Source organism: Leptosomus discolor, chromosome 8 (assembly GCF_034619465.1).
Source record: "Leptosomus discolor isolate bLepDis1 chromosome 8, bLepDis1.hap2, whole genome shotgun sequence".
NCBI lineage: Eukaryota > Metazoa > Chordata > Aves > Leptosomiformes > Leptosomidae > Leptosomus > Leptosomus discolor.
Genome location: NC_141398.1, coordinates 59716186 through 59735843, shown reverse-complemented (window position 1 = coordinate 59735843; position 19658 = coordinate 59716186). Strand labels below are relative to the sequence as shown.

The 19658-nt window shown below is 41.4% G+C and overlaps 1 protein-coding gene across 3 annotated transcripts in view; it reads right to left on the bottom strand.

The window, feature by feature from the left end:
• Window positions 1-19658, bottom strand: part of BANP (BTG3 associated nuclear protein) — a 151070-nt gene that overhangs the window by 5280 nt on the left and 126132 nt on the right. The gene's annotated exons all lie outside the window — the stretch shown is intronic.

Genomic DNA, 19658 nt, shown 5'->3' with positions numbered 1-19658 from the left:
AAGAACATTCAAAAGAAACACAAGAAAACTTGTCTATCAGTAACAGTTGCTTTAAATCATGTGGGTTTCCGAGAGGACACGGGACGCACATGGAAAGAGTCCCATACTAGATGCTCACCGCATTTTGCCTTATGAAATTCCTAATTCTGTTAATGATTATTGCAAAGACTAAGTGGGACAGACTGAGCAGGTTACAGTGAGGGTGATAACGTCAACAGGACACAAAACAGGATCGCTGAGGAATGCTTTTACAGACACAGGTCCAAGATACTCCTCCTCACGGCCAAAGGCATTCAACTTTTGACAATTTATGACAGTAATGTTTATTCCTATCGTATATGAAGGTGTAGATTTAAGAATTACTGCTCATTAATGCCTACTCTAAACATATCTGCTCTGCATTTGACTGCAAGTCCCCTATAGGCTTCAAAAAGCAAAGAACAGCTGATTCATCTAAAAGTGCTTGCTTAAAAATGCTCTTGTAATTAGACTCATTTAAATTTACCTCTTGAAACACAAATCAGAGTAGAATACATGTATGTAAACAATGACAAGTCCCCAATCCCATTTTTAAAATTCAGCTAAAAGATACATCTTCAGCTTTCATTTCTATATGCTGCGAACGATGTATTTTTAAACTACGGTATTTGAACCGCAGTGAACAAAAGCCATCTTTCAAAGGAAGGAGAAAGAGAACAAAGAACAAAAATATCATTCTTAACAAAGGTTTTTCTTAACAAAGTATGATTTCTTAGCTGATCTGCGGGTGGGTGGCCATGAAGGAGTGAGTAGACCAGAATTTCCCCAGGGAGTGTGGGAGGCAAAAAGAGGTGACCTCCATAAACGACCTTTAGGGGTGTTGCCAGGCTTTTATAGGGATCTTGGGTGTTCTGAGATACAGACAGCATCAAACTGCAAAAGGATGCTACATTTTGTTTTTACAGGGGTAAGTGAAATTCTCTCTTCCTACGGTATTTGTTTTGGAACTGTACGATACGTACTGTCGGAACCACATCACAGGCTGTCCTGTTGATCACCTGCAGGTCTCAAATGTATTTTTTCCTCATTTATTTCCCAGCTACAAACTTCAGAACGACCGTGAGCGACTGAACAAGCCCATCATTCTCACCTACAAACTCTTTTACAACAAAGAAGCCTAAAGCTTAGAACAGTCCCGGCTTCCCTCTTCTACTGTATCTTTCCAACTGCACCCCTTCCAGCGCACTTCCCAAGAACTCCATTTTACAGCACACACTCTGCAGAAGACCAAATAACTCTGTTAGATGTTGGCTTACACCAAACCTGTTTGATTCTGAGGGATAATCTACCTTTACCACCCGGCCTACAAAAAAAGCCCCCCGGCAATACTTGCATAAAACACTTCTGGCTGTCAAATTACACTTCCCTGCTGGTTCCATGCAAGTGGTTACGTGCTTTTCCTATCGTGTCTTCCTGCTGGATGAACCATGTGTAGTTAAGCTTTCCTTCACAAAGAAACGGGAAGCACTTCTACAGGACGTAACGATGAAGCTGAGCTGGTTTCACAGCGGTACAAGGGACAACATGCCAACATCAGCAGGGGCTGACAAACCCAGGTATTTATGAATTTCCACTGACAAGGTCATAGATTGAGTGCTGCTGCTCCATTCCCCCCACCTAGCCGGGTGAAAACCAACTCAGTGAAGCTTAAACGTGCTCCAACCCCAACTCACGACTACAGCAGTGCCAGCTACATACACCGTGCTTGGCTTCCAGCTGGATAGCTTGACAAAAATCAGGCGGGTAGATTGGAGAGATGAGACATCAGCCATTATAAAACTACAGTTAGCATAGGTTGTCCTTCTTTGTCATGGCCTGTTTGTGCAGATCCCAAGGACTCCAGGCTCCAGCATTCAACAGCGGAGGGTGGGCGGCTCAGCAAGGCGGGCCCATTTCCACCAGCGTTACGCCAAACTACGTGGGCTTTGCAAACCAGCTGACTGGCTCTAAATTGAACGTCGCACTGATATGTTTATTCGCCACCAGTTGCCGCCTTTGTATTTTTCCCTATAGCTAGAAACCACGTTAGGATGCTTGGAAGGCAGGAAAAGGCCATTTTTCAAAACTGAGAACCCTTTCACTTCTTTGGGTTTCTCTTTATCCATTCGTCCATCACGCACAATCTACTTAATACGCGTTTAAAATCACTTCCAAAAAAAAAATAATAATCTGTCTGGACTTTGAAAACTAAAGGAACAATCTAATGCTGAAAAAGACTTAATGTTTTCCACTTAATACACACTAACATTAATGGCTGGCTTAGATCTCATTAAATACTGCCTAGCTTGTTATTGGGGCATAACTGGCTCTATAATCAGTCACTGAACAAATGAGAATTAAAGCAAGAACAGGGAAAAGATCCCAGTCTTAAATTAAACCATCTGACTGAACTTTAAATGAAGGAATGCGCCACAAGCTCTTCTTAATATCTGTTTATATACAGCACTCGGAACCGCACTATTTTGCAGTTTCTATTTGAATTACTGTGCAGCTTCTAAAATTAAGACAGAAACGGATGAGAGGAGAAGGGGAGAACTGCCATATTTACCCTTATTTAGTGGGTTTTTTTTTTTGAAAGGGATTTGGAAAGAAAACTGTTTCTGCAGTCTCAGTGGCACAGTACCTTGTGTTTAATCTGCTGAGCCAAGGAGAGGATCAACCCAATCTCAGGCTCAGCCTGGAACATTTGATCCCACTGTGTATGTCTGAACACTTCTGTCAAACGCGACACAGTGATGACCTGCAGCTTAATAAAGGTATCACTTAACTAATCGCACCGCATTCATAAGATAACACAATTTATCATGAATCTCAGGTGTATCCAAGCAGGAAAATCCAACTGAACTGACATTAAAAACAGCAATAAATTACATTTTCTCTAGGCATTACTGGAGATTATGATAAATTTATAGTATTTCTGTCTTAGCTTAAAAACAGGCTAAAAGTTTATTATACTGAAGAACTATGACTGATGTCACCCTTTCTGCTTCTCACAAATAGCAGTATTGATAACATTTTGTTCCGAAAAAGCCCAACTCTGGCAAACAGAGCAGCGAGTTTGGTTATGGTCCTCGGATTCCGCTTGCATTTGCAAAACCTTTTTCTTCCACAGTATTCACAGTGCCTTATAAAACCAGATATCCCCATTTCCTTTAACACAGGGGAAGAAATCACCTCAAAATACATGTTCATAGAAAAACAGAGAGACAGAAATGAACATAATAAAGGACACAGAGTGGATTCAAGTGGCTTGAACACTCTCTCAGCAGTATTTAACTGAAACAGGACTTAACTTCAGCCCTGTAACTCCAACCAGCCTCACCCGATAGTTTTGTTCTGCTCGTAAATGTCACGTTTTATACGAAGCCATAGCGAGGCTGCAAAAATCAAAGGCATAAAGGGATCAACTGCTTTCTGCAACATGGGATGCATGGAGAAGCTGGGTGGCAGAGCCTTTTGCGAATGGGGCAGGTGCAAGTATATGGCTTTTCTTTGGCTGCTCACTCGACTTCCAAACCAACTAACCTTGTAATTCTTGACCCTGACCTTAAAATAAGACGAATTGTAGCAAAAAAAAACCCCAACAATCCACCCTGAAAATGAACTTCTCTTCCCAATTCCACTGGGCTTCTCCAACATCCTGCCTTCCAGGTCCAAAAGAGGTAACAGAGTATGGTTAAACTGAAAAATAACGAACTTCACTTCTAACAAAATGGATTAATTGACTCTCCTACACACAAAGAACAAGAAGCTTGAGGTCACAGAGGTATCTGACGTGGAACGTCGCTCAGGCGAACTCGGACTAGTGAGAGTTTGAGGCTGAAACCGATCCTGAAAAAAGAGTGCCCTTCAAGTTAACAAGCAGACCAGAAATTTTTGTAAAAAAATAATTTGGTGGAGTATTTAGAAAAGTACATTTGGTCATCTATTATTGCTTGCTGCCAGCGGTAAAAAGCTGTCTTGACAGTGAGAAGGTCCTTAGCTCTCACGGAGCCAGAGCCCGCTCTTTACATTGCACAATTATTTCCACTGCAAGCACAAGCAACGGCACAGCTGGAACAGAGCAGCTCACTGAATTCTTCCATTCTTTCAGCTTGCAGTTACAACCACGGATGCATGCCTTTCTCCAAACAGAAAACCCAGTGAAAAATGTTTATCAAGAAAAATTGGAATCCTTTAGGAAACGTCTGTAAGATATTTGAGAATATCTTTGAGACGTATGTTTTTGGGAATGCTTCAAAGCGACCAACGCTCTCAAGTACATTTTGTGACCTGCCCTGATCTTTGCAAGCCTTCATGTCCCAAACCTTGCTGCCTCAAAGATGACCACATTGCCCGGTGACCCCCGTGAAGACAACTTGCCTAAATTAGGAAGCAAGCATGAAAGAGCCCTTTCTCTCACTATTCCCTTTCGGAATAAGTAACTGTCCCCTCGCACCTTCAGAGAGAAATATAAGTGCATTTCTATTAGTTTTGATTTTAAACAGTCCTAGAAATACCAGAAGGGAAAGTATTTTGTTCAGATGTTTGAAATGAAGTGTGAACTCCTGGCATTGTTCGTGAATACAGAACCACAGCCTCTTTGACCAAACACTCAATTTTCCTTAAAGCTCTATAAGCTTTCCACGGGAGACAGAAGAGCTGACAGATGTGATAAAATGAGCTAAGGGACAGACAGCTCCCTCCTACCCACTCAAAGCACACTGTGCCCATACGTACATTCTCTGTCCCTCCTTACAGCAACATTAACACAAACCCAACGTCGACACCAACCCTGGCCAGAACCGCAGCAGAAGCGCAGACCCTTGCAGTGGTGTCCCCCTGACTGAAATCTCTGCCTTTCTCTTTGCCTTTTATTTTTTTCCCCCTCCCTTCTCCACCTTTTTTCCTCTATCATTCTCTCTTCAAAGTCTTGATGATTTGGGACATTCAGGCTATTGAGCCTGAAGGTTCTGGATTTCTATTTTTCATCCCTTCTTCAGTGAGATGCTTGCCATATAAAATGTAATAATAAAATTAGTACTAATAATGAAAACCAGCTACTTTCTGTTCTCCCTTCCTTTCCATTTAAAGACCATTTTAGTCCATAACTAATAGTTCCCATTTAACATTCAGCTGCCAGGGCAGGAAACATTTTTATTTTTTTTTAAAGATTAAAATGTACTAAGTTTTCCCTCAGTTTCTTCCAAAATCTTCAAGCATAGTTTCCAACCATGGTTCAATTCCTATCACGTCCTCTGCTAATTTTACTTATCACTGAGAATTATTCTTCTAGTGGCCCATAACTTAAAACATTTCTCTAGACCTCAACCTTCAAAAGTAGGTAACTGTTTTGGGATAGTTGAAGTTTGTTTACCAAAAAAGCCCATTCCTCTGGTCCTTGCCAGACTGAGCCTTCTAAAACACATTCTCGCTACTGTTGATGTGAGCTTTTTTATTAATCTAGGCAAGCACATATGTTTGCCTACCTATAAAAAGCTCAAAAGCAAGACACATTGGGAGTTTGGTGTCTTTTTTCCATCATTTCTTCCCATTTCTACTGCAGGAATGCAATAAAAGATGACGTTTCTTTAAAAAAATGAGGTTTTGAATCACTGAAAGAATGGTTGTTTATGGAAGGTTCACATCTGAAAATCCTGTAACACTTAGAGCCAGCAAGTAACCAGTTCAGCAAATGTTGCACAAAAGGAAAAAGAACAGTTTTGTGCATCGGAAAAAGGGAAGATGCACAAAAGAAGATGCAGCAAAAGTCGCGCGTCAGAAAAAGGGAAGATTTCAGTGACGTCCTCTGTCTAAAACATGGACAAAAAGGAAAGTTTAGGCCCAGAAGTGTATGGATGGTTATGAGTTTAAATGATTCTAGAAAACAAAAAATTAAGAAAATACCTGCCCATCATCCTCCTACACTGTCATTCATCATCGATGGCAAAACTACACGAATACAAACAGCAAACACGGCTCCTCCAAACGATAAGAAGCTCTGCTGATAAAGATGTTCACTTAAGAAAAGGCAACTCCCTCTAGCTGATGCTCTTCCGTCTTAAAGTTTTCTTCATGGAGCCTTAAGACTAAAAACATCCACTGCATTTACTGCCAACAGAACACTTATTTAGTGGATTTACAGGCTTATAGGTGAGTCCACCTGGGGCAACTAGACTCTGTATTTAGGTCCAGAACGTGAAACTTTTTAGGCTCAGAAATTAATGAGCTCTTTGGAAACATCAGAGGCTTGGATTAATCAAGGTCTCCGTCACCTTGGCATTTACTAAGGAATCTGGAACAGGCAGAATGCCAAAAGAATGGAGCTGTACGAAAAGCCCCAAGATCATCTTCCATAAGATCATCTTTTGTAGTTCTTAATTTCACTTGATGAAACAGAGCAAGATCCAACAGTAGGAAACAAGTCCAGAATGGAGGAATCTATAAAGGAAAAATCAGCAACATCGTCTACTTTACACCCCATCCTCGTTAGGCCGTTGGTTTAGTTTAATAAAGGTCAAGTGTATTGAAAAGCTCCTATCTGATGGTTATCAATTCAAAACACAAAATTATTTTGGTGATTTTACAGTCCGGTTCCCACAAAGTTAGCTTTAAAGTATTAACGTGACAAGAAGGAGCAGCAGCAGAGGACGGACTGACCTAGCTGCTCTCAAGAAGCAGTGCTCTTCGTGCTAAGATCAAGCAGTACTCACAGAAAGGCACGGCGAGCCTTGCGCTGTATTTATCTATCCCATATGTATATGAAGTAAGAATGCACATAGCCTGATGACGTGTTATCTTTCTGGAGAAATAAATTCATATTCAACCTGTAATTCTTCAGAAGAAATACAGAGCTGACAATACAGACCAAGGAGCGCTCGATACTGCTGCATACTTTCTACGCTGCACTTCAAATTAAACACTAAGTATTTTGACAGAATTACAAGACACTTTTAAGGATTAAGTTTTATCTTCCGTACTTTTCAAAATATGAACAGCAATAAAAGACTGGAAGTTCCTCTTCCAAAAAGATAAGGAAGACAGATGGCCAGATGGCCCACAGCGCAGCAGAGAATAGCTGCAGCTTTTCTCTCCCAGTAACCCATGATGAGCAGCACACAGAGGTGCGAGTCAGCACATGGAAGATGTAACCCGTCCTTTAGATCATTTATTGGCAACCCCATTTTTTTACGCAGAAGCCTCCAAAATATGAGGCCACTCTTCCTTTTAAGGTGCATTTTTACGGCTGCTTTTATGTCTGACTTCAAACTACTAAAATCACACTAAAGCAAAGGAAAAAGGCAAACTGCACGCCACTCGCATTTCTTCCAAAATAATTACATCTATTAATTTCTTCTTTTTCAAGCTGAACTTGTTCTGATTATCATTTCATTATTACCAGCATCACCACGAGAGAAAAAAAGCCTCTAAGCCGCAACGTGTACTGCAGTAACGCGTTTCACATCCAGCCTCCAGAGAGTTTCCAGAAATTCACAGGTTTTTCTATCTCTCTGTTACAAAGGGCTGATCCTTATCTAGTTTGTCTTACATGGCATAAATTAAAGACCCTTACAGAAAGCAATTTCCATGAAAGCCATAGCTGCTTTTTGAAGTATAACATCTCTTTCAGAGGCCGTGCCATCTTTGGTTTCAATACTTCAGTTGACAGAATAGCATGGAGTGTCTAACATACTGCCCCGTCTTCTGTGTCTTCTCATTAGTCTCTGCAGCAAAAGGTTTGGGAGGTGAAAGACAATTATTTTTTTTATCCTATCAGGTAGGCCACTAAATGTTCACCAGTTAAAAAAATAATTCTGGAATATTTGTTCTTAGAAAAACACATTATTTTGCATCGAGCTTTATTAAAAGGCAGGTGGAGTCAATCCTATCTAGTAATCTAGGTCAGAGTGTAAAAATGACCTGTTACTTTCATTACTTAGCATTTAATTACACTGCCATTTACGTATCACTAACTATTCGTTTGCTTTCATATCTTTGATTAAAATACTGAATAGCATTCATCAAACATATTTGGGGGAAAACACCAGAAAATACAAATGGGAAGGCTTAAAATTACTTTTTTTGCAACGCATCAACTAAATTCTTTTGAATAAGTTTAACACTGGCTTCAACCATTCGCTATAGGGCTACATCTTCAAATGATCAGAACAGCACGTTGGAAATCTAAAGCAAGTAAGTCTACTCAGCTTATGAAACAGAGCGCATCTTCAACAAAATAATGCTGATTCACACCAAGTACGCTAACGTGCTGTAATTCTTTACTAGTTACCTTCTAAACTGGACATACTTATGGAATTACAAATGCACTCCGCATACTGCCTGTGCCCAGACAACTGACACCAAAGGAAAGATTGGGCTGTGGTGTCCCCTTTCCAAGTGAGCAAGACGCCAGGTATGGACCGGGCTATGCTGAGAAGAAAAAAGGAACAAAAAAAGGGGGGTGGGGGTGCGCATCTGAGAGCCCGAGCCGTAACGACGTGACTACCAAAGTCAGAGTCCCCACACCACGTATCCTGCGGGCAGTTTCCATCGCCCCAAATCAAATTGCTCCACTCACCTGTCCTCAAATATTGCAGTGCTGTATGATAACGGTTTTGTAGAAAATTACACTGTGAGAGCTTTGTAACAGTAAGGCAATATATTCCCCTTAACGTCCCACTATGTTTCTTTTAAAATAAAAGTATGTTTGATCTAAGGTAACTGGAAACCATATAAAAAAGACCCGCTGCTCTTAAAGATTAGGGTATCATTCTGAAGCTAATGATCTAGTTCATAAAGCTTTAGAGTCACTCCTTACTCCACCAACAACCTGTACCTAAATTTGCTATTTATTTCCTGCATAAAGCGTGCCAATACAAAAGTCAATTCAGCACATATAAAAGTCTAATATATAGCAGTTCACAGAGAGAGGAACTCTCCCTGCTGTGTATTTCTAAGTGTGCTGAATTGAACCATGCAAAATGTGACCTTAAATCTGTCAAAACTTCATTAACTAACACCCCTACAGAGTCATATAACTGAGAGCACCTCCTTTAAATTCCCCAAACTAAAAGGCATGAAAAGCGAAACTGATTTCAGCTCTACCAAGTGTGGAAAAATGAAAAGAATAATTCCAGAGTACGTTTTTATCAGCGGTATTCTTCCCTTGCATAACAAACAATAAACCATCTCATCTGCTTTTACTTTTGAGTATATACCACAGCACAGATCTGCTCCGTAACGTCTACTCCGCGATTCCCCGAACGCGCCTGCCCAAAACCTGGAGAAAGGCACGAACACGAACTGCAGCTCTTGTGGTTACTTAAACAAACCTCACAGGAACATCCACCTTTCTAGCTACCGCGGCCGGATTGAGCGAGATAAGTGATGGCAAATTGTGGCTTCGTGTATTCAAACCAGCTGCCTCTTCAAAAGCCCTTTCACAACCCACCACCTCGCTTCCCGAGATCTCCGGTTCGGCGACTCCCAAGAAGAGCGAGGCTCAGGGAGCCCCAGGAGCCAGCCTCTGCCTCTGAAGACTGACTCCCCTCAGGAAAGCCACTAACACTTTCCGTGGTTTTATGAAGAGTAGCAGCCACCGCCAAAACGCTGTCACGGGCTCGGAGCAAAGAAAGACGCACAGAACTGCATGAAGTTTTGAAAGGGAAAGCGTGGCAGAGGTTCGTGATCTTTATTAACATTCCCTCTACAAGCCTTTTTTTAATAAATAAATAAATAAATAAATTACAAATAAATACTCTAGGGTCTTTGAAAAGTGTCCACATCTAATTTGATAAACTGCAGAAACATAAGGTACAGAAAAAGACCAAAATAAGACAGTTCGTGTTGTCTTTTTTTTTTTAAAAAAAAAAAATCACGACTCTCATCATCACTGTCTCTCTGGCCCTTTCCTAAGCACAGCCCAACTAAAATAAGCCATCTGACCCATTTTTCCCCCTCACAGAGTATTTAAAACCCCATAAAGTACAAAACCCCCTCGTGATCTCTCTCCAGGTTAAACGCGTCCTGCCTACGTTTCAGTGAACACCTGAAGACAAAGGTGCAGTTGTCAGAAGCATCTCACGCTGACACTAGGTCAGCACGCATCGAGCTGGGGGTGCCCCCAACAGACCAACAGCTCCTTTGAGAAGTGGTTGGTATTGAACACAAAAGGGTAATCAGGGTAATTAAAACTTTATCTGGGAACTATTACGCTGGCTGAAAGGGATGCAAAGTTAATTACTAAGAAATAAAAGCCTAAATCAAGCTTTCTATCACGTGATCGAAATACAATGAGATTATAGGAAATACTGAATGTAAGTAGTCCACATTTACATCAGCAGGATTTTATTTTAACACAATTATCACAGGTAGACGGACAGCAACGTATCTGCCAGCATCAACGGGTAACAAAGCAAAGGAAGAGGTATTGCCTCAAGATGCTTTGGGGTCACATCCCATGGAAGCCAAGTGGGGTCCTTCCTTTGACTTCAAGCAGAGATGGGCTCAGGCCATCTCTGATGGTCCAATACACCAAAACAGAACACAGACTTCCACTGAAAATACACTTTAAACCAGCACACGTGCAAAGCTTAATCATAATTAATTGGCAGTTCAGCTGCGGATGTAATTTCAGTAAGAATTAGCTGGTGGAAAGAAGAGTTACTTCATCTAAATTCACCGTATCAAATTAAAGAGGCTATTTGGGAGTAAGAAAATCTGTACTGCACATCTGGCTCATCTTTTGTATGAAGAAGATACTCTTCGTAAACCACCCACCAAGGGAAACTTCTCAAAACAACTTCGTGGTTACCTGACAGCTCTTTTCAGCTGTGGCACTTCCCAACCTGCAGTTTAATTTCAGTTGTTACACAAGCGGCAGTTTGACGTACCTGCACCTGCCAGAGTTCCCAAAATCAGGCAGCTTTGGCACGTCGCGCCCACCTTCTCTGAAGGCAAGGCTCTGGTTAATTGATCCCTTTTCTGTATCTCTTTTCTGGTGAACCAATGTTTTACATCGCACGAGCGACACGCAGGCACGTGGGAGACGGGACCGCCAGGTAATCAGCCCACCAAAAATTATTTAATGTATCTCAATAACCTTCTGGCAAGACAGAAAGACAGGGATATATAACCAAGCATTTCAGCTCAGCTCAGCCTGCGACATTCTGTTACAGCTTGCAAAACCCTTCGAGTTAATTCAATCTAAGAACAGTCGATATTATTCGAATCTATGCAATTGCAACATTTTGTGATGAAACGGCTTACTGTTAGCAGTAAGTACGGTGAAATTGATGGAACTACTTCCAGGGGAAAGATTTTTCAAGAGCGGACAATTAAATCTCTCTACAATAATTCACTATTTTGAGCAATACTAAAGAAGCCTTTGGCTTAAGCATTTTTTTTCCAACAGAATGTTATTTTTGGGTTTTATTCAACGTACAACTGAGTGCTATTAAGAAATGGCTGGATAGTTCAGAGAAAAATACTACAGTGTCAAAGAAATCTTACTAAACTGTAGCTGCCGAGTGCAAAAGCTCAAGAAACAAGTCATACACGAGTGACCCAGACTCCCTCCGACTGACCAGCACTGATAAAGGTTATTCAAGTGAATAATAAATGGTGATTCACACAGCATCTAGCTGGTGGGAAATTTTCTGTTGTGACATAACCTAGCCAAAAGCGAGGGGGTAACTCACTCCTAAAGGACTGTCTTCCTTTACATTTTTACGTGACAAGTCCCTGCTAGTCTAACAAATGTAAACAGGGCTTTAAATGTCACCGTGCTGGTCCCATCCACCAGTCTCAAATTCCTGACGGGATTAGTTATGCTTAAAACAAAAGGTCAAGATAAACGCTGAAGTACTTTCAGCATTTACTACGAAATCCTGCTAAAGTCTTCAGGCTATTTCAGCAGAAAGAGCATTCAATCATAAATAACTTAAAACTACAATTTGGAGTCTTAGTGCTGCTGAGAGGGTACATCTCCTCCAATGAGGCGAGTAGTAAATATGCCACTTAAAAACAGTAAGACCAGATCACTGAGGATCTACCAGAATCACACACATCTGTTATTTTGCTTAAAAACGTCTAAACCAATTTACCAGTTTCCCCTCAGAACGGTGATTTTACTTTGGTTCCAAAAAGAAAAGACATTTGGGGGGAACTGCAAATGTTTACATCATAACTGGCAGTGGGTATTTTTTTTAAATCCTAGCAAAATAACATCTGAAAGTTTGGCTCTTGTTGCCAGGGAAACAAAACACTGCTCCTACCGTACACTGCAGGATCCTATTAAGTTGGAGAAACATGGATGAGGAAAAAACCGAAAGCACATGCGACGACGGCATGAGCCTTTTATACCCAGAGGGACAGAAAAGTTCTAGGATTGCAATGTTCAGGAAAAGTCCGAAGGAAAAGCAAATGAACCTACTACCGCCTGCACTTTAGTTGTGAAACGATGTGATCAGCTCCATTTATATCAATCGGTATCAGGACACAACGGCTTCAAATGGAAAGCAGGAGAATGGCAGGAACCACCACAGCGAGGAGTTAACTGTAACTGTGCCTGAACCATAAATCTGACGTTGGAGAAAGTTCTAAGCCAGTAGCTGTCAATTAAAGAATAAATAAATAAGAAAGCAGCACTCCTGAGAACGACCTGAACTACATCAACTCGCACAAAAAATAACGCTGTAGACTTAATTCAGAAAAAAAACAACACCCCAGGAAGGACAAGAAAAGTGTAAACTTGACAGAAGTTAAAGAGCAGAGTCAAACACTCGGGGGTTTCTCCCTTTAACAAACCCCGGCCCAAGGGAAGACGCTCTCCGATTTGCACAGACAGGAAAGGGATCCAGAACTTGGACGCGTCTGTCTGCTTTCGGTTTGCTTTTCCGCCCAAATCTCACGATAGACAGGAGTGACAGAGCTGTCAGATACACAGACACCTGGAGTTCGACTCGTCCTACGGCAAGGAGAATACGTACTCCAGAATGCAGGCTAGAAATAAATATATAAAATGCCTGGTTTTCAGAATGAAAAACATCTGACAAGAGCACCTGGACTTCTCAAAATACCCCCACAAAAGGTTACAGGATATCGGTAGGAAGAGAATTAAAATACCCAACTGTATCTCTAATCTTGGCTTTTACCTGCTGGTGAAGTTCATGTAAAAAGAATCCAAAATAACAGAAGCTTTATCTACTTCATTTACATTAGTCGCAGTGAAAAAGGTAATGTTGCTGTAAACCGCTCAGCGTGTTCCAATGATGAGCCAAACTACAAGCAGATGTCACGTGCATTATAAGCTATACATCATGATCCACCTCAGAAAACCTTATGTTTCATGTCAGAAACGCTTTCAGACAACAGTTCTCCAAAAAAAAAGCAATTAGGACCAACGATTTATTGCTTTCATTAAAGTGGATGTTCTTACATATACCCACTGTCGTTTGTAAAACAATCGTCCTTTTGACAAATTTAATAACGTTAGACCAGCACAAATCACCACCCTCCCGCTTCCACCAAAGGTCACAGATAAGACAGCAGGTTTTTATATATAAATACACACACACACACACACACACTTCTCTCCACACGAAGCTGTATCGCTCTGCTCAGCCTCCCCACCAGAAGCCTGCTCAGCAACGCAACTTCACATGCGCTTCCCTTTAGTCACTGCACTAAGTGGACGAATGTTTCTAATACCCTGGAGAAGAGCTTGGGGATTGGGGCTGCTTTCACACCAGCCTTCTCGATGCTGCAAACCTGCTTCTTCTAATTTAAAGTCATAAAATGAAAACGAAGCCTAACGGAGCGTCAGGTTTTTTTGACTAAGTCATGTACTACATGTTACGGTACTGCAGAGGATATTTTTCCCAATTTTGCAAATGAATTCCTGCTTACTGAATTAATTTCCTCCTTTCTTTAGTCTTCTCAAGTTGGAGCCAGTAACCTGTCATTTAAGAATTATACAAATTCTTAAAAATGTGATTTGCCTTTTACATTCCACACTGAGAACACAAGTAAAATCATTTTTCTGGTAGTGGCTTTCGAAATTTATTTTTTTCCTTGCATGTATTAGCCTACAGCATGAAGTTCTGCGTGGGAAAGCATTTTCAGAGAAACTAATATTGCAGAAGATAACAGAACTCTGCTGTTCAAATTCTGAAAAAGGCAGCAGCAGCAGCAGCACTTGTTTATGCACTGCCCTTCCTGCACAGCTCAGAAAGCTGCATCAAGTCATTCTGAACGCATTAGGTAACACATCCACCCTGTCCTGCTATAAATCATTAAAATCTCTTTGCTTTGGGGGTGGAAAACCATTGGCACGGTACGTGGAGTGCCTGTTCTCCCCCGTGAATTAAACTTCAACCCAATTGTTGGGGCAATTTTGTCCTCCACGAGCACCGGCCTCGGTGGGTCTCCAAGGTTTTGGGCGCTTCTCTGCATCTGCTGCCCTTTATTCGCCCGTGCGTTTACCAGTCGCGTTCATGTTCCACTTCAGCGAAATCCATGGCAGCCCAAGACTCTGGGATGTAATTTCAGGAGCCATCCATCAGGAACACGCTCTCCGAATCCTCCTCTACTTTCCTGTGGAATTGAAAGTTTTCACCTATGTGGAGCTTCCAGACGCTAATGGCCCGTGGTTGAACTTCACTCAGGGTCTCCCATACGGCGATGTATTTTGCTACCAGCTGAGCCTCCAGGCCAGCCAAAGGTCTGCACTTTCTGAAGCCGTATCCAGATAGCATTTGCATACATGTTAAACTTTCCGATCATCATTTGGGCTTTTTCAAAATGCATTTTTGAACAACTCTCAATTTTATTTTTTTTTTTTTGGTGAGAAAAGGGAGAGGAATATGGAGTGTGAATTTGAAGCAGACTTCAATGAAAGCTCTGGACCCAAAACTATTGTTTTTTTAGAGTACACATCTGGTTTTCCCCAACATACTGCCAGTTCTGTAACTCAGTTTAATACCCAGCTGGGATAATGTAAAACTAGCATATAACCTAAAATAAATGCTAGAAGCACATATTTTCGTTCAGTAATACTTGTATGCATTAAGTTCAACTCGACTAACGTCTTACCCACGTACCAAGACGTTTGTATCAATGAAGGGAGAAGAGGAGGGGGTGGAAAAAAAAAATAATAATAAAAAAAAAAATCACACCCCAAACCAGGCACCGTGCATGTGTGTGGCCACACAACTGGAAACTAGAACTAAAGCTCACCAGAGCGGCATAAAGTCTTGCTTTTTAGAAGGTTAAAATTACTTATTTTTACAATCAAAACACCAGTTTTTAAGGCAAAGACATTTAAAATGCGGTTTTCTCACAACATCAGAAAGGAATTATCAAAGCGTCTAACCCTAGCGTGTTGCAGGAATGTTCCCCAGGCTGCTGACAATCTTTTCCCTGACCAACTCGAAACTTTCTTCTTTCTAGTCCGTGGGAAGTACAAACGTCTGGTAACAAAATTTTTAATTCTTGGGAAACGAAAGCTATTGGAGTGCAGGGAGGAAACTGCTGAACAAAGCGAGCTGAACCTACAGAACACTCTCGTATATAAAATCATCTTCTTTTGGCAAGTTTGACGGCCAAAACGTAAATCAGAAGTCGTGCAGCAATAAAAGTGACAACCTGATAATGTTATCCTGAAGGCTGCTAGGAGGTAAGCACGAAGCACGGACCACAGCGAGCCCGGTTTGAAAGCAATTTATAAAATGTTACTAAAGAAGTTTAAAGAAGTGTCAGGAAAAACTATTCCTTCTTCCAGCTCATTACTGCATGAATTATTTTGACTTGGCTTACCAGATTTTTATTCACACAATAACTTTACAGACTGACTCTATATGGCTGTTCTTATAGAGATGAATAAAGGCTTAAAATGGATTCAGCATTTTGGAAAAAAACGGAAAAAAAAAAAAACCTGAAAAAAAACCCCAAAACCAAACATTTGGACTTGATCAAATCTGGTCCTGATACAAATTACAGCACTTACAAACCAGATTTGCAGCCCTCACATGGTTTCTGAGACTGCCTTGGGAGTGCAAAATGCCAAGATTCTATTAATATAAAGATTCCATATAGCATGTGCTCATAAAAAGTATTTTTTTCATATCTAATACAGAACATGCTGCTATTTTTTTTTTTTTCTCCTTAAAAATTCAACGTATTAGACTTTGGCAACACAGGATCATTAAGGCAGGCACCCTGAATGACCTCGCTGCAGTGTACCAGCCGGTGAGACTCCTTACGCTTATAAACCACTCCAGCTGAGTACCACGGGCAGACTTGGGCCCTGAACTCACAGTTCATAAGGGTACTCTGGGAATATTTCCTCTTACATTTCTAACTTCTTTCTGAACACCAAGGTGTTCTTCGAAACCTATTCTCCTCCTGGTACCAAAATTTTCCTCTAGAAAAACCTCTGGTTGTATCTTGCCGTAGTGACAACAGAGTGCAAGGACCCCACGCTGCACGCTACAGAATTATTTCATGACCCCCCCCTGAAGCCCAAGTTTCACACTTAGGGATGCTTTTTGGGGAGAAGGAGGTAGTAAGTGATACTTAGGCATTTGCCATAGCAAGGGAAGAGGGAGACAGAGAGAGAAGAATGGGGTAAAAGACTCCCCAAGGCCGCAGGAGGGTCATAGCTCACCAAGTATTCCCTCTGATGCTTTGCTTTTATTTACCTACTGATGTGCAAACTGCTCTTTCCCACATATATGACTTCGAAATTGGATCACACAAAGCACAAAGAAACCCTTTGTACAGTAAATAAGCCACAGGGGAGATAAGTAATGAAATGGCACTGGAAAAGATTAGTTTTAAAATTTCTCTCCCTTTTAACCAGTCAGATTAAAAAATCTGGGGTAATTATCCATCCTAGCATTTGAGATAAATAATAAACCCCTGTACATCACAGAGCATGATTAGCCAGTGATATAAAAAAAAGCAATAATAGTTAATAATTAAAGTTTAAATGATGGTAGACAGAACCTAGCAGGCAAGCACTGAACAGGTGAACTTTTCTAACAGGCTTGAGAGTCTACGCTTTGTGAAAAATTTCGTCTTCAAAATAGAAATGAAAATTTCCAGCCATTTTCATACTAATAACAACATCCTATATGTGACTGATCGGGGGTTAATTTAATTGCCTGAGTGTCCAGAGAGCCAGATGGAAACAATGAGATGAAGAAGACTACGGAATCTTGTCCCACCCTCCCCGAGTGCCTGAGCTGCGCACGGCGCGCACGCAGCAGCTTGTGCTGCACATTTGCCGCATGCAGATCACGCTCAAGGCCGTCTCGCCCGTCGTTTTAGAGAAGCCAACTGCTGCATCGTCCAGGGATGATCCTTCTCTGCCTGCAACCCCCCAATTTTTATTGCCAGGGCTCAAGGATCCAACGCTCGGCGTCTCTACACTACCAGGGAGCAGACCTGACCTGCACAGTGAACTCAGCTGTGGTTTTTTCACTGCACAACAAACACACTCCTGGTTTGCCCCTTCGAGCTGCATCTGATTTGCAGATTTTTCAACTGTTCTTCCCTCCTGAAATCCTGTGTGTCTTCCGAACAGCAGCGGCAAATACCCGCATTGTTCTGGCTAACGACCTGCTGGGCTGCTGGGTTGACACCAGATCTTTTGCTGAATGTTGTATTAACACGATCCAAAATGTCAAGAGGCAACTCAAGGAAAAAAACCTCATCTCAAGGAAAAAAAATCCTCAACTTTTTTTGGTGAGATAAGATTAGTCATAAGTACCATTTACAATCGAAACACTATCATTTGAACCTTCGACAACCTTTGATATTTCTTCATTTGGTTCAAAATGTGTTACGGGGTTAATGTCTACCGCTGTAAAACCGTACTGTCATTCCGAACCAAACTACTGGTGACATTTCCTGCGGTCTTTTCAGAGACCCGCACAGGCCAGTCCTGGACCTATTACAGTTTTATACACAAAGAGCTCCTTTGAGAGCGCCAGCCAGCCCCGTACAGATTGATGCAGGTCCTCAAACCATTGCAGATCTCATGGCAGAAACCATCGCCGCAGTCGCTGACCTTCCTTAACGAATTTCTGTGCATTAGGGCACGGGGAAACGGTTACGGCAGACAGTTCCCGTTGGACTTTGCGGGGTCTCGAAGGAGCAGCAGCTCCCTACGGGAGCAGAGCTCATGCAGTACGTGATGCTGCGCTGCGGAGGAACAAATCCGCGCCCGAGGCTGTGCACCCCTTTGGATTTTTCAATAATGAGCAAAACTGTGTATTAGAGAGCTTATTAACATTGCTGCTGATAAACATCACTTCTTCAGACAAGTAACAAGTGCTGATCCTCACGGAGGGAAAGATTAAATTAAAAATAAAGCAGCTGACGTTGGAACAACCTGTCTGAAACTTCTTAACGTGTCACTAACAAGGGAAGTTTCTGAGTCCTTGGCCACGCAAACAACAAAACGGCTCTGCACTGAAGGGGATAAAGGTGCACGTCAAAATACCCAATGTGGACAAAACTAATAATGGCACAAGAATGAACCTGAAAATGTTTACGCCTATCGTGCAGGACAAGTGTATCTCAGTGCTCACACACACTTCAAACATCCATCTAAAAAAATCGGAGAGTAAGGGTGCAAGGAGAAACAAAAGTTCCACAAAACAGATGAAGTGAAAAAATGGAAAGTTCAAAGCACCCCGCACCTACCTGACTCTGAACAGGCTACCTTCAGCATAAAAACTGTGGCAGAATATTGACGGCACTCGAGAAAAGAAAACAAACAAACCAAACCAAACCCACCCCCCCGCTGCCAAGCACGGCTGTTCCTGTAGTTAGACAAACACGGGGTCAAAATGTATTGCTGTATGTTAAGATAAACACAGAGCACAGTGGATAGGATTTATATCTTGATAAATAGCTGAGAAAAATTGAGATATTATGTGGATGAGATATTAGATTCTAAGATAATTTAGCAGCAGGCAGAACTGCAATTAGTTTTTGTGGTGCCAGATTTATTAACAACTTAGAGAGAAAAAAAGTTCTGTATCGAGTAACAATTTGAAATAGCTGAAATCTGAGAAATTACATTGAGTTCTAAACGTAGGTTACAAAGTACATCAGCCATGGATGTACTTACTATAAACAACAAAAGTTTCTATTCATGCATACAGCTTGAAGCACTTGACCAGGAGCCAGTTGCGCAGTGAAAGCAACGCTATCTTTCAAAAGTTTCCAACGGAATATTTTAGATATACAGATAAAATCCAAAAATACATCATATTTATCACTGGAGAAAAAAAAAAAGGGGGGGGGGGAAGCAAACATCAGTTTTATTGTTTTTACTGTGGCTGGAAATTAGATTTCAGATCGAAAGGAAAGGACAAACAATACTCGCTCTTATGTCTAAATATGTTTGTTCACTGGTTGATAACTGGGGAAGGTTTCCATCCAAGGAAAATAAAGTAACGAACCCGACCTAACAAACCAAAGGGTGAGAGAGGATTCAGTCTGCGTGATATTAAGGGTACAAATCATGTTAAATGACGTGCTAATAAAGAGACAGCTCGGAGCTTTACAGACCAAAAATTTCTCACGCTTATCTGATATTCTGAACGTTTCTGGCCTCACTCTTTCTC